The following is a 26231-nucleotide window of genomic DNA, read 5'->3' as shown; positions in this document are numbered from 1 at the left end:
AAATGAAACACAGGCCCTTCTAGCATGGAAGAGGCTCAACCTAGTCAACATGCCACCAAGTTACCAGTTGGTCTCTTCCAGAAATAGTCCATACAAGAGCTCAGAGTTGGTCCATGCTTTTGTCCACACCTGGGGCTTTGAATAGGTCTCTGGGGCTGATGGTTTGGACATTTAGAAGCAGCATGAGAGGGGTCAGCTTTGGTAAGTGGGGAGTGTGTACTGTTGGATCCATGCATAGACCCCTTCTCTGTCCTGGTGGCCACTTCATTCATGTGTCCATTGTGGTGTTGACAAAGGTTGGTTCAGCATTCCTTCTGGTGGAGAAGTGTGGGAATTCTACCTCTTCCCTCTCCTTTACGAATTGGAAGAATTATGGAAGCAGGAGGATCATGTTTATTCAAGTTAATCTTAGACTAGATTATGATACTACATATAATTTACACTTGCCAAAACCTATCCTTAATGGGTCAGATCCATGCTCTCTAGTCCTAAATTGCTACAAGTCAATGCCAATCTCTCTCTGGGAAGACATCCAGTTATGGTCGTTGTTGTTAATCTTTCAGAAACTTAAAGTCCCAGAAATGGGTTTTAAAGGTAACTTTTCCCAGATATTGTTCTAGACATTTTCTTGGATATTAGAGATAAGTTAACCTCATCAGAAAATTCTATCAAGGCTCAATTGTTATTGCTTCCTTCCTTCTGATCATACTGCATCTTCCCAAGAGTTTTAAGATGTTCAATGTTACTGTTTCAAACTCCTTACGGTCCATCTATATTGTACAAATTTGCAGTGACTTCTGGCAGGTTATCTCTTGTCTGCATACTAATCGTCACAAGGCTGTGGCCACATCTTATATCAAATCTGTTCCTATTCTAAGGTTTGTAATCTTTCCATGGTGCCTGCATGAGGTGGCCGAGGTTCTTAGAAATCGTAAATAAGAACTCCAACTTTAGTAGGTGTTATGGGCTGAATTGTGTCTCTCCAAAATTCAGAAGTAGAGGCACTAACCCACAGTACCTCAGAGTGTGACTATACTTGGAGATAGGGCCTTTAAAGAGGAAATATAGGTGAAATGAGGTTCATTTGGGTGGGTACTGGTCCAATAGGACTAGTGTCCTTATAAGAGGATTAGGATACAGACACACACGCAGACTGAGGGAAGACCAAGTGAAGACATACAGAAAAAACTGTCATCTGAAAGCCTAGGAAAAGAGACCTCAAAAGAAACAGCCACACCAACACTTTGATCTAGAAAAATACATTTCTGTTCTTTAAGCCACCCAGTCTGTGGTAATTTGTTCTGGCACTTCTAGCAACTATTGAATCTCAGTCAATGAACTTAGATATTCCAGAAATATTTTTCTATATTTCTGATTAAATTCTTACTCTGGATCTCCCATTCCTCGGGGTAGGTGGGAAAACATGAGCTCAGTTCTTTTGGAGTTTTTATCCATTCTTGGGAAGTTAATTAGACACACCTATCCATATTGGTCATCCTTCCAGAGTTTTGTATAATGTCTGTGTGTTGGAAGGGCCCATCTACCATTAGTCCTTAAAGCTTGCCTTTAAGACTTCCTTTGTCCAAGTTCCTTGTTGGTATGCCACCCATGAGACATGAACATATGTTACTAAGCTATTCTGGGTTCCATCTACCTAAACACACCTTGAGGTCTTTTCTTCTCCAGAGTCTTGCTTGGAACAGTTGCTACGAAGAAGGGCAGAAGTGCCCTCCATTCTTGGGATACACAAAGCTTTCTTGGTTGCTCTCCTACTCCAAGAGTATTATTTTTCTTTTGGGTCCATACATACTGCTCTATCCTTGTAAATCCCTTTATCCTAAGAGCTTAGGCTTTCTGCAAATATTTTTGGCTCTTTTGTTCTCTGTTTTGCCACACATTTTCCTGGGCAATGAGCAGAGAACATATGACTATTCAACAATGAGAGGGAGGAGAGTGGAAATACAAGGATAAGAAAACACCAGATAAAAATCTCAAAATGTAGTCTGTCATATAATTAGTATACCCCACTAAGAGCGGAAGAAATTATACACTATTGATTATAGAAATATGTTTTATGGTTACATAGAATTAGAATACTAGCTACAGAAAATCATAGGCTTTATACCTAGAAATAATCTACTGACTTGTTATAAAGTTAATTTTTCTCATGATATGTTTATTGTGCGTCTTGGTTTTACATAGGCGTACAATCATTTTCTGCTCTTAGGTGTGGTAGTGTCTCTATGTAATCACAACAGTAGCTCCCAGAGGATGTGCTGGCTGAACATTATTCCATGTTTGTTTTAGGAATATTTTGTTAAATGTTTATTATTTATTTTTGAGACAGAGAGAGACAGAGAGAGACAGAGCATGAGTGGGGGAGGGGCAGAGAGAGAGAGGGAGACACAGAATCCAAAGCAGGCTCCATCCAGGCTCCATCCAGGCTCCAAGTTGTCAGCACAGAGCCCTACGTGGGGCTCGAACTCACGAACCGCGAGATCACGTCCTGTGCCAAAGTCAGATACTTAACTGACTGAGCCACCCACGCGCCCCAGGAATATTACTGTAAGGATAGATCCAAATCATTTCACTTGCATTTAAAAATATATTATTTAGGCATAATTTCCAAACAATAAATTCTAGCAATCTTAAATGTTCAGTTCAATGAGTCTGGCCAATTATATACACCAATGTTACCACCACACAAAGCAAGATACAGGACATTTCCTTCACCCAAGGAATTTGGTCAATTTCTATTCCCTAGGCAATCATTGCTCTGTTTCTAACATTATAGATTAGTTTTGCCTGTTCTAGAATTTCACAGAAATGAAATCATAGAATATACACTGTTTTGTGTGTGCCTTCTTTTGTTTAGCATGTTTTTGAGATTCACCCATATTTTTGTGTATATCGGGAGTTTGTTCCTGATGTCGCTGACTCATCTTGCATTCATGTCCATTTTTTTAAACCTTTGGAATTTACCCTGTCTCTGCTTCTGGCAGAGTATATGTTGGCAGAGCCATGCAGTTAAATGTAATCAGGGCCTAATCAAGCAAAGGTGTAACGTCTCTAACTTGCCTACTTTTGATGAGTGCCCACTCCAGAAGGCAGTACATCAGAATTTCTTTTTTTCTCGGATCGGTCCACAATCTAGGTATCACTGAACCCCTGAGATTACAGTCAAAATGTGTGTGAGCGTATATAATAGTTAAGCCAAGGTAAGTGATAGATTCCCAAAATTTATTGGCTCAAAGAACACGAAATTTCTTTTTCAGGTGAAAGTCCAGAGAGGGTGTTCACATCAGTAGATAGACTCTCCCTCATATGGACGCTAAGGCATCAGGACTTTGGCTGCCTGTCATCTTCAGCCCATGGTGTCCAAAGTTGGTGTGGGCATCACCATCCCAGTCAACCAAAAGGGACAAAGACCATGACGAAGCACATGTGAGAGAATTTTATAGGTAGTCCTAGACTTGGCAGATGTTACCTACGCTCAAATTCTACCGGAGAGAACTCAGCTACATGGCCTCAACTACCTCCAAGAGAGGCTTGGAATCTAGTCTAGCTGGTGCCCAAGAAGGCAAGAAAGAAGACTGTAGTCAGAGGCCTCTGCTACAATAGGTACCCTCTACATTTATCCGTAGAGCAGTTCATAGCTTTGATTACGTTCTGAAAAGGATCAAATCCAAAAACGTTTCAGAGGCTCCTGTACCACCAGTACTGCTGTTTCTACCTTGCTCTCGAAGGTATAGTAGACAATGAGGTCAAAACAACAGAAACGACAGAATATACACAACTTAGGAAAACTCTCTGCCCCACTTTTGCACAGGGCGGCACAGTACTGTTCATATTCCTTGCAATACTCATTCCAGGGCTGGAGGCAGATATCATGTCAACCACCAGAACTCACAAGAATCCAGAATATTAGAATTAGTCATATCGTTTTTTGAAAGAAAGGAGCAGGCTATGGTTTGTGCTTTTTGTACCTGGTGTAAGAAATTCTTCTCTGCTCTGAAACAATGAAGATAGTCTAAAAATATGGAGGTTTTGCTTTGCTTTTAAAATCATTAAGAACTTATTTTTGTTCATGGTGTGAGGTGGGGATCCCATTTAAAAAATATAGAGAGTGCTAATTATCTGAGCATCATTAACTAAACAGAGTGTCTTTGATTTACTAATTTGCATTGACTTATGTCATTTATATGAATGGTTCTATTTCTGAACCTACTTCCTTATTTTTGTTCATGGTGTGAGGTGGGGATCCCATTTAAAAAATATAGAGAGTGCTAATTATCTGAGCATCATTAACTAAACAGAGTGTCTTTGATTTACTAATTTGCATTGACTTATGTCATTTATATGAATGGTTCTATTTCTGAACCTACATTTCTCTTTCACTAGATTATTGGGTGAGACAATAGGCCTCGCAGGTCTCTGTGGCTCTGTTTCTGAACCTGCTTTTCTTGTTCATTAGATTATTTACCAATTACTGTACCAGTACCACATTATTACAATTGGTGAAGCTTTTGATATCTGAAGGGAAAATTTCCCCTCCCTATGCTTCTTCAGAACTGTCTTGGCTATTCTTGGCCTCTTCCAATTCCACATGAATTTTACAATCACTTTGTCAAGGTCTATGAAAAACCCTATTACGATTAGGAGTAGATTGAATTGTGGTCACGGAGTCTTCTCCTCCGTGAACATGATGTATCTCTTCATTTACTTAGGCCTTTTTCTGTATTTCAATAAAGTTTTATATTTTTCTCTATAGATACCATACTGTTCTATGAGTTTTTATGCAAGTTATAATAAAGAGTTGTTGCTATTATGAGTGAGACCTTTAAGAATTTATAATCTCTAATGGGCTGTGGCTTCTTTGTATATTGACCTTTTACTCAGCAATGTTGCTGAACTCTTATTTGTCTTGTTAGTTTATTAGATTGGCTTGAATTTCTTATAGATAATGACATCATCTATAAATCATATTTTCTTGTTTTCTAACCCTTATGGCTTCTAAATTCTCTCCCCTCCCCCGTGTGTGTGTGTGTGTGTGTGTGTGTGTGTGTGTGTTAATGGCAAGGGGCTTCAGTACATTGCTGAGTAGAAATGGTAAAATGGTAAAGCTATCCTTGTTTTGCTCCTAACTTTAATATAAAAATGTTTAATAAATTAAAATTAAGAGTAATGTTTCTAAATTTTTTTTTTTTTCAACGTTTATTTATTTTTGGGACAGAGAGAGACAGAGCATGAACAGGGGAGGGGCAGAGAGAGAGGGAGACACAGAATCGGAAACAGGCTCCAGGCTCCGAGCCATCAGCCCAGAGCCCGACGCGGGGCTCGAACTCACAGACCGTGAGATCGTGACCTGGCTGAAGTCGGACGCTTAACCGACTGCGCCACCCAGGCGCCCCAAGAGTAATGTTTCTAGAATTAGGTTGTTGGTAGCAACTCTTTATTACGTTTCCTTTCCTAGTTTGCTAAGATTTAAAAAAAATAAATGAGTGTAAATTACTTTATATTTTCTAATCATCCTTACATTAGGGTATCAATCTCATGTGCTTATGTAGTACATCTTTAAAATACATGCTGAACTGGGATGGGTAATATCATATGTAAGAATAACATTTTTTAATGCCTTTCAAGATTGGCTAATAATTTTCCTTTATGTTTTCTTTCTGACTTGGGTATCAAGATTTTATTAGCTCGTAAGGTCATTGAGATGATTTCCTCCTTTTTCTATTCTTTGAAACCATTTGAATAGAGATTGTCTGTAAAGATTTCATAAATCTTTCCCACTAAATCTTTGAGCTTTTTTACAGGTAGACTTAGAAATGGGAATTCAGTTTATTTAATGATTATAAATATATTCATGCTTTATTTATTTATTTTTTTTAGTGTTTATTCTTGAGAGAGACAGAGAGAGAGAGAGGAGAGAGAGAGAGAGAATGAGTGGGGAGGTGTAGAGAGAGAGGAGACACAGAATCTGAAGCAGGCTCCAGATTCTGAGCTGTCAGCACCGAGCCCAACCCTGGGCTGGAACTCATGGAGCTCGAGGTCATAACCTGAGCTGAAGTTGGATGTTTAACTGACTCAGCCACCCAGCCATCTCTATATTCATATTTAAAATTTTCTGAATCAATAATTTCTGTAATTTATATTTTACTAAAAATATTTATTTTAGCTAAGCTTCTAATGCTCAGAATATTCTTAATATTAAAAAAATTCTACTGAAACTATCATCATAATCTCATTCATCATCTTGTTTTTCTCTTTTTTTCTCCACTATCATTTTTGTAGCAATTTGCCTATTTTTGTTTTATGATCCTTTCTATGATTTCTTTGTATGTGAGTCTATTGTTAGCTCAAAATTATATATGTAACACATACGCATATTTTTTTCTTCTTCATTTTCTTCTTTTTCCCCCTTTGCTTTCTAGCAAAGCCTTTTTATTTGGGTGAGAAAGACTGCAGGAAAGGATTTGCTTGTCCTTAATCTACTTCAGACTACCCAGATTACTCGTGCAGAAATGTGCGATAGGAAGCAGGGGAGCACAGAGGTCTCCATAAAGGACTTCCATTTTACTGCAGGGTGGTCCTCATACATGGCTGCTGTCCATACAATCCCACCTTCCACTCCCCATTCCTGGAGTCTCTGAATGCCACTTCTACCCTCAAGAGTGTTATTTTTTATTTTATTTTATTTTTTTACTAAATTGGGTTGCCTCACCCACCTCTGCTACTGGCCTTTTAAAATAGAAAGGTTTCCTAAGGAGAATGCTTTCTTTCTAGTCAAAGGAAAAACACCAGACAGGCACTAATACCCCGTTTTAAGAAGGAAGAAACCTATGCCCCGGAGGCACCTGAAAAACTTTCCCAAGCAGGCTGAATTCTCTCAGGGGATTGTTTCACCAAAATGTATTTTTTGAATCAGTATCTACATTAACAGATTGGAGGGAACGTTTCCAACAGATCTTTCTGTTGATAGTTTTGATTACTCTCTTGTAGAAAATTTCAAAGGCTTTGTGCCAGACAGGAGGGAACATGGGGAGGCAGAGAACTGGCATGACCAGCAAACCCTTCTGAACAAATAATACAGCCAAAAGCAGTGACAGCCAATTTTCCCTTCCTAAAACGCTTCGTAAATTATAGCCCTTGGACCACTCACTAGATAACATCAGGAATCTAACGAAGTCTATAGTATTCTTTAAGATATTAATGTAAACTGTACTTGAAACATTCCTCATTAAGATTCTCTTCATTTTGCTGAAAAGATTTTTTCTCACATCTGACAGCACCAGCTGTCTTTGAGTCTTTGGCTCTGCTGAAGTCATTTGAAGAAACAAATCTAGAGAAACACTGCTTGGCAGACGATAAGAGAGAAAGGTTAAGGCAGAAAGCATTTGGATGACTATCCAAGAAAGGGAATAGCCAGGACGGCAAGAGAGCCACAGGCAGGTAAAAAGCACTGAAGAAAGTCTATCAAGGTATCCTTCATCTCTTTTGAAACAACACCATCCATTTTAATGTTTTAAGAAGTCTGTTCAAATATATTTATTATCTTACTTTGATAAAGACAATTTGGAACCCAATAAAATAGACCATACTGGTATTATTATCCCATTTTACAGATGAGAAAACTGGCTCATTTGGAACATAGTACTAGTTTTGATGAATTAATCGCTGTGCTGAACTCAATTCTGTCTCGGACTTCATTTGGTCTCTCCTTTTACACTGGGCACACAACCTACACTGGATTTGAAAGTTATTGTCCTAAAGCTGGCTGCAGAGCAGTTTCATTCAGACAGGTCCACACTTGTCAGAAAGACAGGTCTGTCTAGGCTGACCTTGAATTTTGTTCTCCATCTCATGTTAGGCCATAGAAGAACAAATAAAGAGGAAATAAAGTGTTTTACAGCAAACAACTTAGAACTCTTGAATACATATGTCTTGTGTGGACAGAATTCCCCATTTGATGTTAGAAAGGACCAGTGTAGTTAAGGCAGTTAATATATAATCAAAGCAGAAGCAGCAATATTCCTTAAGACAGTAAGAGATAAAATCAATGTATTTGAAAAAAATTCAAGCTGAGTGGCCGGCAAGTAACTCATTTATACTTTGCTTTTGATTTATAAGGAGGGGCTAAACATTGAAATAATTTTTAAATCAATTAAATAATCTAATAATGTTTATTGATAAAGCTAATACTTTAAAAACTTAAAATATTCTTTTCAGTAGATATTAAAGTTTTGCCATTGAGAAACCTAGCAGTGAATAACAAGAGGGTGTAGTAAGGAGACAGGAAAATTAGCTAAGTGACTTTCTGAGTTGGGTAGAGCTGTGGTTGAAAACAAAAGCCCTTAGAGCATGTATTCTCTTCTTATCAATGCATACTTTGTATTAGACTTTATAGTGGATATTGTCCTATTTGTCCAATATAATATGTTTTAGAGTTTAAAGTCAATGGCTCTCATTATTTGTGAGATAAGAGTATGTATATGCATTTCTGCACTGTACGTGAACACATTAGCACCGTGCATGTATTAACATTTCTAATTTTTTTTCACACTGTAAGTGGATCATTGTAAAATAAATCACAAATCGGTAGGAAAGGAGAGGAAGAATTGTTCGAAGTTGATTTTTTAAAAAAAGGAGGTGCCTGACTCGGTCGGCGGAGCGCGACTCTTGATCTTGGGGTTGTAGGCTCAATCCCCACTTTGGGTGTAGGGATTACTTAAAAAAACAAAATCTTAAAAAAAGGCGTGTGGGTGGGGGGTGGTATTTGATAGATCATGTTAAAAAGAACCCGCTTCAAGTAGTAACCCATAGCAGACAGGTCTTAGCCTTGAGTATCCACAAGGCGAACACAGTCAAGGTCCTAAGCAGTGACGGGCAGGAGATGGTCACGTTCTCTTACAAGGACACCTACCTGGAAGCTTGAAAAGTTTCCATCCCTTACAAGAAGCCTCCCCCTCCCCGCCCACTGCGGTTTAAAGGGACCTCTCCTTTCTGAGAAGCCCAAGATTACCGAGTGTCTACCACCAACGCAGCCCCCCACTGCTGTTCTGCGATTCTTTCTCAGACACAGTCATCCGTCCTGCCGAGTGAGTCCCCTACCCTATAGCTATCTTGGTCTCCTATGTACCGTTCCAGGCAAGAGCTCCCTCAGCTTTTACCCCTAAACAGCTACTTTTGATGTGTGGCGGCTTTAGCAGCGGAGCGACAGGCAGAGAATTGCCCAAAGTCCGGAAATCCTGGGAAGCCAAGGGTGGGAAGTGGGAGGTGGGTAGGAGGTGGCGCGGCTGGAAAGCCCCCGATGGACCGGGTGTGGCTGTAGGACCTGAGAGCGAACCTCTGTGGCTGCCACTTTCCTGAGAAGATCCCCAGGCCTCACTTAGTCCAGCGCGGCTCCCGCCCACACCTCCAGGTGTGCATTCCCCGCCCTTCATGACTCTCCTAAAACTGATAGTTCGCACTTGTAAAGTTTCACTGGGAAAGCGGAAGAGACGTGTATAATCCTGGCTATGGAGAACTAGGGGAGCACGGTCACACTTGCTTTGGTCTGCAGACCAAGTCAATCGAAAACTCAGAAACAGAAACGTGTGCACCTTTCTAGTAGAGAAGTCAACTCTTCGTTCTTTGCAGCCTCCTGTTAAAGGCTGTGCCGGGAGAAACTTTTATGTCTCCTGCAAAGTTCAGAAACTGAACTACCAGAGAGAGGCCATACTTCAGGGGTTTTGCGGGCCCCGCGATGTTTTCCGGAGCTTTTCAAGTGGGAAGAGTAGAGCGACAAAACGAAAATGCACCGTGTGGGGGAGCCCACCCAGCCCAGCACGCTGGCGGGCGCTGAGGTGAGCGCGCGCGGGGCGGGGGGGGGTGGGGGGTGGGAGGGGGGTGGGGTTGAGCATCCGAGCCAGCGCCGCGGGTCTCCCGCCGCGGGTGGGTAGCACAGGGCTGTGGGGGGCGGCTAAGGTCGTGATGGGAGGCTTAGGTGCCCCTCCGCCCCCCGCCAGCCTCGGGGAAGGGAAGGGCAATGAATGAGGGAGGAGGAGCGCTGGGGGCCGGGGGGCCGGGGGCATCACGCCAGGTGAGGGAACGAGCTGGGGGAAGCAAGGAGGAGGGAGTCGGGGGTGCGGGAGTTGCTGACTTGTGCTACGTGGAGCGGGCAGTAAAGAAAGGCGGAGGAAGAAGAAAGGAGGCTGGCGTTCGCGCCGCTGCTTCGGCCCTCCCTCGGCGCCCCCTCCCCCGCCGCCCCGGCCAGCGCGCCAAAGCGCGAGCAGTCGGCCCGAGCCGCGGCTGGCGCTCCCCGGGCTGCGACTCCTCCGTCCGCTGCACAGCGCCGCCCGGATCTTGGGCGGCCTGGACCCCGGCGCCGCGGAGCCCTCCCCGGCTTCCCGGCGGGGTGGGCGCAGGGGGCGGCCCCGTTCCGGGCGACCGCCGAGGGGGCGGGCGAAGGGTCGGGCGCTGGGAGCTACCGCGCTGCGGGAGGCCAGCCCCGGGGCGGCGGCGGCGGCGGCGGCGGCGGCGGCGGCGGCGGGCGCAGGTAAAGGGGAGGGCGCGGCGCGGGGCGGGGGACGGCGCCCCCTGGGCGCCGAGCCAGCGGCCGCCGAGTCGCCTGAGCCGCCACACGGCGCGCTCGTCTCGCGCCGTCCCGGGGCAGACGGGCTTTGTGGCTTTGCGTGCGAGTGTGCGAGCGAGTGTAAGTGTGTGTGCGCGCGCGCGCTCGCCTGTGTCGGCTGTGGGTGGGCGTGCGCGCTTGCGAGCTGGCGAGCGGGAGGCGAGGCTCCACTGGTCTCCCCGACCAACCAGTTGACCGAGCCCCGGGAGGGAAGTTGCCGCAGCCGTCCGGGCCGCCGGCCCTTCCGTCCCCCGGACAGGTCAGTGCGCCCCGGGGCCCGCGCTTTGTGCAGCGTCTGCGGCCCGGACCCGCCCAAGTGACACGTAGGTGGCCTCGGGTTACCTGGGTCTGGGTGGGAGCGCGAGGAGGCTTGCGGGGATGGGGGGACCCGAAATTGCCCCAAAGCCGGGCCCAGGTGGACGTGGAACCCTGGGGCTCCCCGCGCCCCGCAGCCCGGAGCGCCCGCACTGCTTGCTTCTCACCGACTGCTTCGTAGTGTCTCCGGGGCTGCGGACTTTAAACTTAGTTTCTGTCCGGCCGCCTAACAAACACGCTTAGCAAGTAACTGGGAAATTGAAGGCAAGGGAGGGACCTGGCTTTGAGTTGGTGGTTTTGAAACCGACAGGCTCGTTTGGTTTGTGTAGGACTAGCTTGTTATGAATGGATTTAAATTTTTTTCTTGTTTTTTTTCTTTGCTGCCATTTGGCCTTTGATATGTAAGGGATGACGGCACCCAGGACTTGTTGCTGCCTTCAGCCTGGGGCCTGAGATTGTTGTTCTCCGTTGCTACTTCTCTTTCCTTTCTTTTTTGCTGAAATCTGTGGAGTTTTCATAAGTGTGAGTTTTCAGTGAGTGCTCGCTTGTTAAAGTTTCACTGTGAATGCGTCGTTTCCCATTGGAATAGATGCATATTTGCAAACCTGAGTATTGGAAACATGTAACTGCAGTTATTAGAGTAAAATCCTTTATTCCTTCAGGCTCTAACAGTCCGTGTTTTTCACGTATTTGCGTAAGTGTTGTTGGCCCAGCCTAAGCATAACTGTGAAGCCAGTGGTCTGTGACTCAAAGCCTGTGATTCTGGTTCAAGTAAGACTACATGGGGGTGGGGGGGAGACCTAAGTTCTCCTAGGAAGTGATTCCCTTGTCAAACAGAAGAGTGAGCCCGAAGGGAAAAGAGTATATACTGGAGTTAGGGGCTATGTGGGCCGAACTGAATTACATTAACACTCACACTCTGCCATCTAGTTGTTTCTGCCCTTGGTTCTCTAAAAAGGGGTAGGAGTGAGCAAATTTGCCCCAAATGCAAAATTGTGAATAACGACTAGCATCGTAAGTATGTTAAGGCTGTGTTTTCTTGACACCGGTTAATGTCAGGGTGAAGAGCTGAGTAACAAGGGAAAGAGGGTAGCTGGAAGGCAGGGGCGGAATGAAGAGCCGGGCGGGAGGAGTGGGTTGTCATGATCTGAGCCCCTTGGCGCGCCGCGTCCCCTAGCGGTTCCACCTCAGCCGCTCAGGTCAGCTTGTCCTTCATCTCGGAGTCCTCATCTGGAAAATGGAGGGATGTGATGATCTTTGCTGTTCTTTCCAGCTTCCCCAAGTAATTAGAAACTGGTGGTTGGTTACCCCATGTTAGAACCATAGGAAAAGAGTAAGGGAAAGTGCGGACGGGTTATTCCAGGAGGGACGTGACAGGACAAGAGGGCTAAAGGTACAAAACCTGCAGTGGGAGATGCTTGGAGGGGGAAGAGCCTTGACAGGGGGTTGATTTGCCTCTGTTGTTTCTTTCCTTCTCCAAAAGAGCATCAACAGGACTCCCTCACCCCCATTCAATTTTCCATTATCCTATTAAAGTGAGTGAACCTGCTTAGCCGTCAGGCTGATATGAAGGTGAGTGATGTCTGTAGTCCAGCCTGACTGACTTCCCGTTTACATCATTGTCCCCAGATCAGCAGCTGCCCAGTGCTGTGAGCACTCGAGGATCTCAGTGTCCCTGTGAGTGATGGAGAAAAATACACAGATGGGAGCTTACAGGGCAGCCTTTTCAACAACTTGCATTTTGAAGCTTCTGTTTTTGCTTGAAGTTAATATTTACCGAACGGTGATTTCATTTCTTTTTTAAAAAAATTATACCCCAGACTTTTCGAGGTTTGAATCTGTTCTGTTAGACCTATTGGAAAGTTCAAAGAAAGTAAAACTCTCACTTGCTGAGTCTTTTTGATACATAATGGCCTTCAGTCTGAAGTTAGTGATTTTTAGGGCCAAGAATCTTATTTCAAATGCTTAGTAAGGAAAGTTGCAATCTGGGCAGAATACACTGTATCATTTTCACTGGGAAGCCCCAAGGGTTCAGCAAATAGCAAGACTTGAAATTTAGTTTGAGGTCAAGATTTTAATGTCTGTGCTTAATGTGTGGCTTGTTTTCCTTCTCTTTAGTTTTTTTGGTACCCATATTCGTACACACTTGAGGAACATGATTTATTTTAAAAGTGAAGTGTGATGTCATAAAACTGGGAACATAAGCTGTTGGCTTAAAGTCTGAAAGTTTGCTCTGGCCTCGTTAACTCAGCATCATACTACTTGGTTTCTTATTTTTACATATCATGTTACCCCGTCCCCCCCCCCACCCCATCTCTATTGTGTTATTATTTAAATATCTCATGGAGGAACTCTTATGGATGTCTTAGAAAGTTGGGAGAAAAAGGAGGAAATTTTAATTGAATAAGCAATTACTGAATTCCTTCTATAGTGGCAGACACAAAGATGATGAAAAGGAGGCTCTAGAAAGAGCTGCATTGCAGAGAAAAAGCATGTAGCTAATTCCATTATGTAGTAGCTGGATGGTGGCTGTAGAATCTAAGAACCCTTGAGATGCTAGGGAATGGAAGGCGAACTTCTGACTCGGGAAGACTTCGCAGAAGGGCCTTGAAAGATGAAAATGATATGTCTCTTGAAAGACAAATGGTTGAGAGTGAAGATGTAGTTGGAGTCCGGGGTAACGAAGGTTGGAAAGGTTCCAGGCAGTAAGTTGTGGGGAGTGCAGGAAGCCAGTGAGTGACACCTATTGGGGCATTGCGAGGGGCGGGATGTTTCAAAGGGCTGAGCTTTTATTCCTTTCCATTTTTAAAAAACGTTTATTTTCAGAGAGACAGAGACAGCATAAATGGGGGAGGGACAAAGAGAGAGAGAGAGAGAGAATTCCAAGCAGGCTTCGTGTTTGCCAGTGCAGAGCCCTGTGTGGGGCTCAAACCCATGAAACTGTGAGCTCATGACCTGAGCCGAAGTCAAGAGTCAGTCACTTAAACGACTGAGCCACCCAGGCGGCCCTATTCCTTTCCAATTTGTTGTAATTCATGGCTAGTGAATTTCAGGGCGATGCTGCCTGCTTATCCAAATTATAAACAAAGTATAGGATAAACAATACGTAGTTTCTTCCTCCATAGTCCTGCCAAACTGGTAGTGTGGTCTTTTGAGAAATTTAATTTAGTAAAAATTAATGATGGTGGGATGCCTTTTGAGCATGTGAGTTAAAATCACTCTCCAGGCACAGAGCTGACCAAGAAAGCATTTTGTTTTGTTTAGGGAAGGGCCTGCTGGTTAATGCTAATTTAAACATGACTGTAATGGCAACCAACATTCTTGACCCTGTTTATGTTATACATAGTATTTAACGACAGTGGTTGAATATTTGTGGCACAGAAGAGAAAGAATTATTATTAGTTTCAAAATGGGGCTCATGCCCTTGTAAAGGGTCGTGGGGGGATGATCCAGTGAGGAGGTGGGGAGAGAGCAGCACTCTGGGTACTGCAGTGAGGGCTGACACAACTCTGAAAATTCTTTAAATTTAATTCCAGTGGAAGTAGCTTAATGGTGTAGACTGATACTTTTTTAAGAACCTCCTTTTCTGATCATCTGTTTGTCTCCTTCTAAATCTCTAGAGCTAAGGTGTCTAGTTCATTACCTCTCTGGATAGGAACAATCTCCATGGGATCTATTTGAGAGACAGGCATTCTGTGCATTTCTTTTCACACCACAATAGCCTCATGTCACAGGTGGGAATGGGTGGCTTTTCAGCTGTGTGTCAAAGGTGGGACTGGTTGGGGCAAGTCTTCTAATTGCCTTGAGTCTGGAGGTGCTGGGCTGCCCAGCCACCCTACTAAGGGGAGATGAGGTCAGCTTCTTTCTTACTGTCTTTTTTTTTTTTTTAATTTTTTTTTTTTAACATTTATTCATTTTTTGAGACAGAGCATGAATGGGGGAAGGTCAGAGAGAGAGGGAGACACAGAATCTGAAACAGGCTCCAGGCTCTGAGCTGTCAGCACAGAGCCCGATGTGGGGCTCGAACTCACGGACCGCGAGATCATGACCTGAGCCGAAGTCGGACACCCAACCGACTGAGCCACCCAGGTGCCCCCTTACTGTCTTTGAATACAATTTGAATGAATGATCCTCCACCAGGTTATCTTTTGCAGGGCAACTGGAATTTGGCATGTTTAGTTCATTCATTTGAAGGAGTCCAGGATTCATATATTTCATTTCTTAGAAGAATGCATTTTTTGTTTCTTTGATTTTTTTGGGAGTGAAGAGGGAAAGGGGGGTGGTGATTGTGATTTTATTTAAATACTCCCCCCCCCCCTTTTTCTCCCTTTCCCCTGCAGGGTTAGTATGGATTCAAAATCGTGTTGTTATTACTGACTTATGGGGGTGGGGCAAAGAAAATTATCTTAGTACTTTGATGTTAACTCCTGTTATCTGATCAGTGCTAGAAACTTTAACCTTGAAGTTCATGTAAAATTCAAATTTCTTTCAGAAATGAAAGTGGACTGTTTTACTGTGTGCATGGATTTAGGTTATAATTTATTTTATTTTCATAGTACTGTTTTTAAAAAGTGCTATAATGATAGGGCAGACTCTTAACTTTAGTCCAGAGCTAAAACAAACGTGTACAAGCCTGAATGAGGTAGATCAGGCTGTGTTTGTTGTATTTAATATGGAGATAAAACAATTTCAAAACCAGCCTGTCTCTCTAAAAGAGAAAAAGTTTGACCAATAACACCTCTGACATGGATCTCTTTGCAGGGCAATTTCCATGATGGCCGTGATGGGTGCCTATGCTTTTGAAGGTTTAGGACTCTTTATGCAGAGAGTGCTCCTGTGGAGCATTTCTTTGTAGCAAGTTTCCCTTTATCCATCTTCTTAAATATCAAAACGATGGACTGGATTTGATATCATGTAAATATGCTATCCTCAATTTTCTTTCTCCATGTTGAAGTGGTTCTCCTTGACCAATCCCTAAGCTTCCTTCATTCTGAAATTCTGCCCTAAGAGAAGGATATTCCTGGCTCTTTGGAAGGAGAAATGATTGAGGGGCAAAGGAGACCAGTTCTCTTCAACATGAGCAGCACTGAATTGACTGTTGTATAACAAACATTGTGCTAGGTACTCAGTGCTGGGAGTGGGGATAGGACTCCTACCTTCCAGGAGGTACAGGCGTGTTAACAGATTCGTTGTAACAAGCGTTTCAGTGCCGCAAGTGTGAGGAGCAAGATGAACACATGGCACTATGGGAGCACCAGAGAGGGACACCTGACCCTCAGAGGTGTGGCGGTGGTGGTAAGGGCCAGGGTCAGGGAAGGCTGCTGGAGGGTTAGGATCTGAAAGGACCCTAGGAGATACATCAAGAAACCCAAAAGAGAAAAGAAGGGATCAAGATAGAGGGAATCACTAGGCTTCGTATTTACAGATTTGCTATTGTCGGGTAAGTCAAAGTTTTTCTTTTTGTACTGTAAAATGGGAATAAGAACTGACATTATCTGCTAATTCTAGTTTTCATTTACTTGTTCCTTGATTTAATCTTTTATTCATTTATTCACTCCATATTCAGTAGATATTTGTTGCACTCCTACCATATACTGGGAAATTGTAGAAAACAAGACATGTGCGATTTCTTTTCAGGGAGCTTGCATTCGACCATGTTATTTTAATGGATGTTCTTTTGAAATGCTTCAAATATCGAGCATGTTTGTTGAATTCTTCTTCTACTGGAGTCTCGGTGGCTTCGAGTAAGTTAGCTTTTCCCTTGGAAATGGGAGAAGAAGGAGGTAGAGCCTGGTATTCTCATTGTCATTTTATAAACTTGAAGTGTTTTGCTAGGATTTACCTGTTCATGTCAAGTCTAGAGACAGATGGAGCTGTGCCGTATCCATAATCTTGGCCTCTTTCCATCTCATTTTGGATATTCTCGATTTTGACCCAACCTGTTTGAGTTTCTAGATTTATGACTTCCTAGAATAATCCAAATCTAGTGTTCATTCCGAAATCAGACTTATTTTGAGGTCACGCGATGATGGTTCTTTGCTGTTAATGCATTTTACTTATCTTGTTTAAATCGCCGAGGGAATGAACACAGTAGGAAGTGTTCTAACCAGAAGAAGGGTGCTGCGTTCATTTACAAAAAGAACTGGGTTTTGTAATGATGCAGATGGTGTAGATGTGTTTAAAGCAAATGCAATAACCTTCCTCTGCTCCTTTAACCTTACCCACGTGATGTACCTCCTTTGTCAACAGTTTGTTACAGAGCCTTCTGGACTTGTAGTGTTGCTTGCACAAAGCTACAAACATGTTTGTGTATGTACATATTTATATGTGTGTGCACGGGTATGTTTGCGTATACCCAAACACCTGTTTGTACGTGTGTGTGTGTGCACACACTCGCTCCTGCCTTGTTCCTTCTAGAGAGTCTCCTTGAGGCTGCCACCATGCCTCAGAAGTGTGAAGTCCCAAAAGCACGTGTGACTCTTCTTGACTCTAAACGTGGTATTACTCAGCGAAGTTTCTGTCAGAGAGAGATGAATGTCTGGCTGTTATGAACGGGAACAAGAAAATGATTTCCAGCTGCGTGACAAGCAAGACAAGAAGTATCCTTGCAGAGAATGTTATTCTCACAAGGACTCTGCTTCATCTGGGTCTCGGGTGTGGGGGGAGGGGCGGTGCGGAGCACGTGTTTGGCATGTGCGGACCTTTTGTTAGGTGGCAAACAGGGCGTCTGTGGCGGGCCCCTGACTACACTGAACAGAAGGCAGGTTTCATCGCACCAGTGTGCAGTGAGGACCCCTCTGAAGTCGGTGATCGGGTGGTGAGGGTGGCGGGCTCCTGCTCAGGGAGCATCACAGCTGAAACAGAATCGCCTTTTGTGAAGGGGCTGCTTGGCCATCTTGGGCTGTGACTTGTTGGAAGAGGGGTTATTGTCCTGTTAAGAAAATGAGGCATTCATTGTGGACTCCTCGGTGTTTATTGTACTTCCATACAGAACTGCTTGCTGTCCTTGGGGGAGACACAGAGACCTAGAGGTTCAAAGGCTAGGGCAGGATGGCTGGCTTCCAAATCCAGCAGAATCTGTTCTCTCGTCACTTTATCTGAGACCCTGTCAATTCAGTTGCATGCGGCTTCTGTGGTTAAGTTCTTCTCACGGTCCGCTGAGGACACTAAAACGCACACGTGAATGCACGCACACACATACATACACACACGCACACACACACCCCAAGAAAGTGTGGTCCCTGCTCTCAAGTAGCTCATAAACAGAGATAGCCCTGGAAACAAATCCCTCAGATCGGGTAGACAGTGATAAATATTTTCAACTGTGGTTTAAACAAAGTGCCATCTGAATATCTGAGGGTGGAGACAGTATCTCTGCCTTGGAGTGAAGGAAGGAGTTGCAGTAGGATTCTGGCCTCGGTGCACAAGTTGGCTGAGAAGCTCGGTGCACAGGGAACAGCAGAAGGCCCAGGCACTGAGTGTGAGTGACAGGTTAGGGTTTGTGGCAGAGTGGTGGTATGCTTTGGGACAACCTTGCAGTGCCAACAGAAGGGCGTAAAGCCACTGGGACCATTAAAAAAAGAAGAAAAAAAAGGACATTTGTTGCCATTAGCAGGTGGAACATGACAGTATGAGGATTCTTCCAGCGAGGCATGTTGGTTTTAGGCAGAGATTTTCAGTGGACAGGTGGAAATTTGAGTTGGAAGCTTAGCTGAGAGGTCAGAGCTTGGCAGTATTGGGGGGTGATTGTGACATGTCAAAGTCAATTGTACCAGTGAAATTTATGGGATAAGCTGAAGAGAACTTTTAGAGTGAGAAGAGCAATATATGGTTGGTGGTTTTTTTTAAAATATAACAAAAATCTCCCCTCGCCCCTTTATTGAGGCATAATTGACAAACAAAATGGTAAGATATTTAAAGTGTACAGTGCGATGATTTGATATATGTATACATTGTGAAGGGGCCCTCCTCCCATCAATATATTTGGTGTTTTAACAAGGACAAGATGTATTTTGATTCTTTAGGCTATTTTTTCTTTCTAGTAGGTGATCGAAACAGACTTCTTGGTTATCAAGCATTCACTGAACACCCACCGTGGATTCTCTTGATGGGATGATACAAAGAGGGTAGAGTTCCAGCTTGATGTTCCTGTGGGTGCATAAAAACTCCTGAAACCATCAATTCCAGAAAGGGAAAGACAGTTCTGAAACTAATTAGAACACTGGTCGTGGTTTGGGGGCTGAAAGGAATTGCAAAATATAATTTTAATTTACTGTAGGAATAGCAGCAGTGAAAGCCCCATTACTGTCATTGCTACAGTAAAAGACAAGCCGAGAAACTCAGCAAACTCTGGGAACCCCACTATCTTAAAGACCTGACAGAGAAACTCCCGACAGGTTTGTTGTGGGGATTTATAAAATCTGATCAAGTAAATGTAAGCTTCCGTTACCTAAGTAAGGTGTAAGTAGGATATGGTATAACTCTGCTGTTTTCTTGGTTCAAACAAACAAACAAAAAAACCTTTTCCAATTAACAGCGTATTTCCATTTTATACAATTATGTTGGCATGGCTTCTTGCATGTAAGAGAACAAAGATAAATCTGTTCTTAGTTGTTTTCTTTCTAAGCCATTATGATTCTTTAAAATTATGCTCTTTTCCATTTGATAGTAAGAACAGAACATGCTCATTTTAGAATTTGGACAGTACAGGAGACTCATCCATAGTTCTGCCACTCAAGAATAACTTCCTCATTTCAGGGTGCCTGGGTGGCTCTATCAGTTGAGTGTCCAATGCTTGATTTTTGCTCAGGTCTTGCTACTGTGAGATCAAGCCCTGAGGTTCTACACTGAGCATGGACCCTGCTTGAGATTCTCTTTCTCTCTCTAACCCTCCCGTGCCTGTGTGCGCTTTCCCTCTTTCTCAAAAAAAAAAATAGATTAAAAAAATAAAAAATTAAGATGAAAGAATAATTTCCTCATTCCATTTTGGGAAAATTTCTTGCAGTTTTTCAAATATTTGACCTTATCAAATATTCAGTAGCATTTTCTGCATTGTATCGTAAGTACATCTGCCATTAACATCTTTCATTTTTAATTTCCAGTGACTACATGATATTCACAGTATTTAATATGTATTGTGTTTAATTATTTCTATCTCTGTTTGCTTCTTTTCTCTCTTTTAAGGGTGTGTGCTCCTCCACCATCTTTAAGTGCTGGTGTTCCCAGAGCTCTAGGCTTCTTCTAAAGAGTCTCCATGGTTGAGCTGATCTACACAGTGGACTGTGGTTTCGGGCCTTTGCCACGGCCAGTCTCTTCTGCCTGGAGTGCTCTGGTCCCTTGTATCTGTATGCTGTTCTCTCTCCATTTTCTGGTCTCAACTCAAGTGTCACCTTCTTAGTGTGACTTTCCCTAATAGCTACATTTAAAACAGTAAGACTTTCCCCATTTTTCTGCCTTGCCTGATATTTTCTTCTCCGCTGTATTTCCTTTTGACTTTTTAAAGGAGGGAAATTTATATAATTTCCATTATAGTTACTGCTGTTTTCCCAATGTATAGTGCAATGCCTTGCACACAGTAAAACTCAGAGTTCTTGAATAAAATTTTTTTGAGCTGACATGTTTTGAATTAAATATTGAATACTTACCGTCGACTGAGCGTGTTTTCATACATAAAATATGGTCTTGGCTACCTGAGATTTACAATCTAGAGAAGGAGGCGACCATGAATAAGTAACTCCAAGCATGATGGGAATTACTGAGCAAAGCAGGGTATCCTGGAAGAGTGTAACGGGGAGACTAGCTTTGGGAGAGTGGGAAGAGTTTCTCCGAGAAAGTGGTATCTATATCGGGGCTGGAAAGATGAGTTGAATTCGTTTAGTAAAACTGGGGGGTGAGAATAGAAGAGGAAAGAGATGTTGATAAAGAAAAAGAAGGGCTAATTTGACTGGAAAAAAATTAGGAAAATGGGCAAAAGTCTCAGCCTCACTTCTTGAATTGGAATTAGGTCACTTGTTTTAAGTGATGGAATTGCATAAGGGTAGAGATTGATTAACTTTGGCATTTTTGATATATAGTACTTCATTTTCAATAATTTTGAATTATCAACAGCATTTTTTACAAATTTTGTCAGTCATTGAGGGAGGAGGAATTTTCAATCTAAAAGTAACAATGTTTTTTTTTTTTTAATTTAAAAAAAAATTTTTTTTTCAACGTTTTTTATTTATTTTTGGGACAGAGAGAAACAGAGCATGAACGGGGGAGGGGCAGAGAGAGAGGGAGACACAGAATCGGAAACAGGCTCCAGGCTCCGAGCCATCAGCCCAGAGCCTGACGCGGGGCTCGAACTCACGGACCGCGAGATCGTGACCTGGCTGAAGTCGTACGCTTAACCGACTGTGACACCCAGGCGCCCCAAAGTAACAATGTTTTTAATGGAACCAGCTTAAATTCTGTTTTGGGCTAATAAAAATTGCTGTGAAAATGTAAAACAATACAGGGAAAGTAATCATTCTTGTTAATACTTGACTTCATGGGAACACTACTGGTGGTTCGCTATGACTTGGCTGATTATTGCTTTATTGTGTACATGTAAACTTTTGTATAAACTTTGGTTTATTTATCATGGTAACTAAGTGAGGTTTGTATAGTTTCTCTTTCTGGTTGAGAGTTTCTGTGTCGTGATTCTTGAAAAGAGCAGGATGTTCTCTGGGTGACAAATACAGATATGTTACTAATTCAACCACTATAATATAATTCACATTCTCTGTGCCCTGATTCTATACTTGAGCTGTCATAGGCTGATAATTGTCCTTTAGTCTCTATTTACAAATGGGCTTTTGTTAATTTCTTTATGGCACTTTCTATGTGTTAGCATAATATTAAATAAAGGTTCCTGCTGGGCCTTTATTATGTGTTTAGTAATGTAAAATAACCTTCTGTGCATTTGGAGCTACATCCTCCTTTTTTCCTGCAACTAATGTTGTCAATACTCTTTTCTTTTTTGTTTTTGAGAAGACTTCACTTATCCTTCTGATTTTAAACTTTGGGTGTCATTTTACTTAATGTATTTTCCCTATAAACAGCATTTAATTGGATTTTGTTTTTACATACCCCCATAGGAAACTTACTGCTTTTACATTTATTGTTACAACTAACATGCTTGAACTTATTTCTTACACTTCTGTTTTTTCTTTGTTATGAAAGGTACTATAGCCTTGAGTACAATGTACTGGCTTGCCTTTTTCCACCAATATTCAGCCACATGGGCTTACATAGATTACATGAGGTCTCTAAGTCTATGGATTTCTATTTGTAAAGAAACAACACACACACACACACACACACACACACACACACACACATACACACACACACACACACCCTGAATTAATGGTTTAAAAATGGTTGGCACACTGAATGTGTCAACTGCTGTTATTTTCATTGTTGATAGCTTCAGTCATATGAAATCTTTGGTAGTTGACTGCTATTGACTTTTAAAAATGGCAGTTCTGTATGGTTCAATCTAATATCCTTCCTACCTTTATTTTCTTTTTCTGTGTATTGTTTGTTTCAGTACATCCATAGTATTTTGAAATGGCCAAGTCTAGATTTCAGTTTTACTAGTGACTGCCTCTGTATTTCCAAGCACATTCCTAAACCTGGGTTTCTTTGTTCTCAAAGTCAAAGAACTAAATAACTTTTGATCCCAGTCCTCTGCACAGCAAATAATTTAGTATGCCTTAATTTTTCTTGCCTTCTTTTCCCTTCCCGATTTCTGCATAAATTTATATACATTTTTCCTCCTAAATTTTAAGTATAGACTTCAAATTTTTGTCTTCTATTTTGTAATAAAATCTGTCGCTGTATTTTGTACGTGTCTATTTTGACCCTCATTAGCTCTTGGGGACATGTAGGCCACTTGCTTTAGCTGGCTTGGAAGGTGTCTCCTATGTAGTTGGGGGATGTCCTCATATTTATCTGGCCAATGCATTCCTGAGCTAGACTTAGGAATTTTTCCTACATTAATCAGAGCATCTATCTTGTTCAAGTTCAAAAGATGCAGTGTGCATCTTTCAGATTTATATGGTCCAAGAAAGTGCTTCTTATCCATCTTTCAAAGAGTGTGGTAGAAATAATGGCTTGATTTTTGGCTTCTCTCCCCTCTTTTTAGTACTATTGCTGACTTTTCCCATTTTGTGCGCCTTCTTGAGCATTTTAATGGAAATTGGGAGGAATTGTATTGATCTGGTGTAGTGTGTAGTGGCTTTCAACCTTTTTTTTTTTTTTGGTCCATGACCCAAGGTTACGAATGGTCATATACACGAATGAAACAAGTTTCATGCAGTTTAACTACATACAGTAAACTATAATACTTTTTGTTCCTATATTTTCTGTTATAGTCTGTTCATTTTCAGTAAAAAGTGCCGGTCGTAACTCAGAAATTTTGCAAACATTGATTTGGTCTTTTGCTGTTCCATGTGGAATTAGGGCCATTCATTATTCAACATGTCTTTATTGCATCCAATACCAGTTCCTGGGCTAGTAGCTGGGAATAGAGTGGTGCATAAAGCAGCCATTATCACTGGAGGCATGAAGCCTAGAGTCTACTGGGAAGGGGGATATTGACCAAAGGATCACCCGAATGTATATGTACAAAATGTTACGGATATTAGAAGGGAAAAAGAACAGGGAGTTTCAAAAGTGATTAAATGGGGAACCTTATCTGACTTTGGGGTGAGTCAGGATTTCCCAAAGGAAGTGACATTTGATGAGATCTGCAGAATGAGAAGGGGTTAAGTCTGCAAGGCTGAGGAGAGATGTGTGCACATGAGACAGTAGAGTCATAGAAGAAATGAGTAATAGAAGCGAAATAGAGCACTAAAAATGAATGACAGATGGAAAGCAAGCGTATGGTTGGGTGAGTTGGCAATTTTTTGTGATACTTAGTGGGCCTTCCTACTTGTGATTCCCCCTCCTCCCCTGCCACTTGACAAAATTCAAGTAGGAATGGAAAGAATATTTTGGAGGCATAGATGTAGATATATGTTGAAGCAGTTTTGTATCATAGCAGTTTTGTGTATTGCTAAAGAATAATATTTGTTGTAAGCTTGTTCTTCAGTAGGAACTGTACAAAGCTCTGCATGGATTTGTAGATGTAGTTTTGGTTGGATTCAAAAATACTTTTATTATATAGTGTTGTTACCAATTCAGTAACTATGCATAATTTGTGAGAGTGTGAAGCACTGAAGTTAAGATTTGGTAAGTGAAGACCAGGTGACGGGATAAGTGTTTCATGGCTTCTCAGTAATTTTTTTTTTCAATAATAGTTAGGGATTATTGCTATTAGGATTTGATTTTGTGGCTTTTTTTTTTTTTTTTTTTTTTACTTATTTTGCCATAATAGGATTTTAGGGTTCTCCCCTCACCCTTTTTAAAAAGCTGTGTGAAGAGGTTAAACAAAATCAAATGGAAATCCATAAAGTAAGTTTGAAACTAAATGAGATGGATGGAAGATCAGGATTCAGGTGTCCGTTTTGCCACTGTCCATGGGGCCTTTAACGGTACCCGCACTTCCCAGGCCGTTAGGTCCTTGTCTAAAATAGATGACTTGGGGGCACCTAGGTGGCTCAGTCAGTTAAGCATCCAACTTTGGCTCAGGTCACGATCTCACAGTTCATGGGTTCGGGTCCCACATTGGGCTCTGTGCTGACAGATCAGAGCCTGGGGCCTGCTTTGGATTGTGTGTCTCCGTCTCTCTCTGCCACTCTCCTGCTCATGCTCTGTCTCTCTCTCAAACATTAAAAAAGTTAAAAAAAAAATAAAAACAATAGAGGACGTGGTCAGACTGAGAAAGATAAATACCATATGATCTCACTCAAAAGCAGAATCTTAAAAACAAGTGAACAAACGAAAGCAGAATCAGACCTGTGAATACAGAGAACAGACTGGTTGTTGTCAAAGGGAAGGGGGTGGACAGATGAGCAAAATGGGTGAAGGAGAGTAGGAGATACAGCCTTCCGGTTATGGAATGAGTAAGTCACAGGGATGAAAGGTACAGCGTAGGAAATGTAGTCAGTGTAATAGCCTTGTATGGTGACAGACGGTACCTACCCTTGTGAGCATATCCTATAACCTACAGAGAAATTGAATCACTGTGTTGTACACGTGAAACTAAGATAACATTGTCCACTGTACTCAAGTGAAAAGTTAAAAAACAGAGGACTTGGAATCTATTGCACTAATCATTCTCTTATTTGGTGACTCTGGACTTCTTATTTTCAACTTTGCTCTGGCTGTTTAATATTCAAAGAGTTGATGACCCCATGCCATTGAGCTAATTTAGTGTAAAAACTCCAGGTATTTACATCCTTATGTGTATTGTAAGGTAAGGCTAATGCTTCCCTTGGGAACATGGAAGGGGGGGGCAAAGATTAGGACTTTCCTGAGCAGATCCTTAGGGCTTTAACATCCTGGTTTGCTGTTTGTCCACACTTGAAATTAAATTTGTTTTTTTAACCTTTGAGAGTCCGTGAAGATGAAAAATCATTATCTTTGGTTTATATGCTGAGTGTTAGCTTTGGGGGAAATGTGCACTATCTAAGTTATATATAATCCACATTTTATAAAAGCCCACTGGACAGTGAGTGATGTTATTTCAAGGAGATTTAAAGGGCTAAGGAATCACATGGAGGACTAATTCAGTTTTAATGACTATTCCAGGTTTAAGGAATATTTGGTAAAGAATGGGTCTTATGTGAAACAGATGAAAAGTACTTGACAACTCTGTTTTTCTTATACAAATATTAAGTCAGTTGATTAAATACATTTTTTTTTGTAATTTCAGAATAATTTTAAGTCCTTCTATTTCTCTTAGTGCCTTATATCACTTGTTCTTATTTTTGAGTAAAATATATTTGAGGAAAAAAAAGACAAGATGCGTGCTTTTTCTGTTTGAGCTTTACCTAATTCCTCATTCATGATAAATATTTATTCAAGAAGTCCAGGTAACTGTGGGTATTTTACTTAGTGTGTTTTGGTGCTGATTCATCAGCTCCTTTTCCTTTATTTGATGTTGAATATTTTCTCCTTAAGCTGATACCGTATGGAAGCCTGGCCAGGACCTCAGGGCTCCTGATCTGGGACAAGGCAGGGGTAGGGTGTGCAGTTGGTGTTTGGGATCTGGATTGAGCTTCAGTCCAGGCAGGTAATAGGCACAGGCATTGCTCAAGGCTAGTACTAGAAATAAGTTGGATCAGAAGGGTTTGGAGTTAAGGAGTTAAGTTCAACGCAGAGAAAGCCAGGA

The 26231-nt window shown here is 42.1% G+C and overlaps 1 protein-coding gene across 2 annotated transcripts in view; it reads left to right on the top strand.

The window, feature by feature from the left end:
• LPAR1 (lysophosphatidic acid receptor 1) overlaps window positions 1-26231 on the top strand; it is a 362490-nt gene that overhangs the window by 216254 nt on the left and 120005 nt on the right. The window lies entirely within an intron of this gene.

The sequence above is a fragment of the Puma concolor genome, chromosome D4 (assembly GCF_028749965.1).
Source record: "Puma concolor isolate L17-30 chromosome D4, mPumCon1.1.hap2, whole genome shotgun sequence".
Taxonomy (NCBI): Eukaryota; Metazoa; Chordata; class Mammalia; order Carnivora; family Felidae; genus Puma; species Puma concolor.
This window is presented reverse-complemented; position numbering and strand designations above follow the sequence as displayed.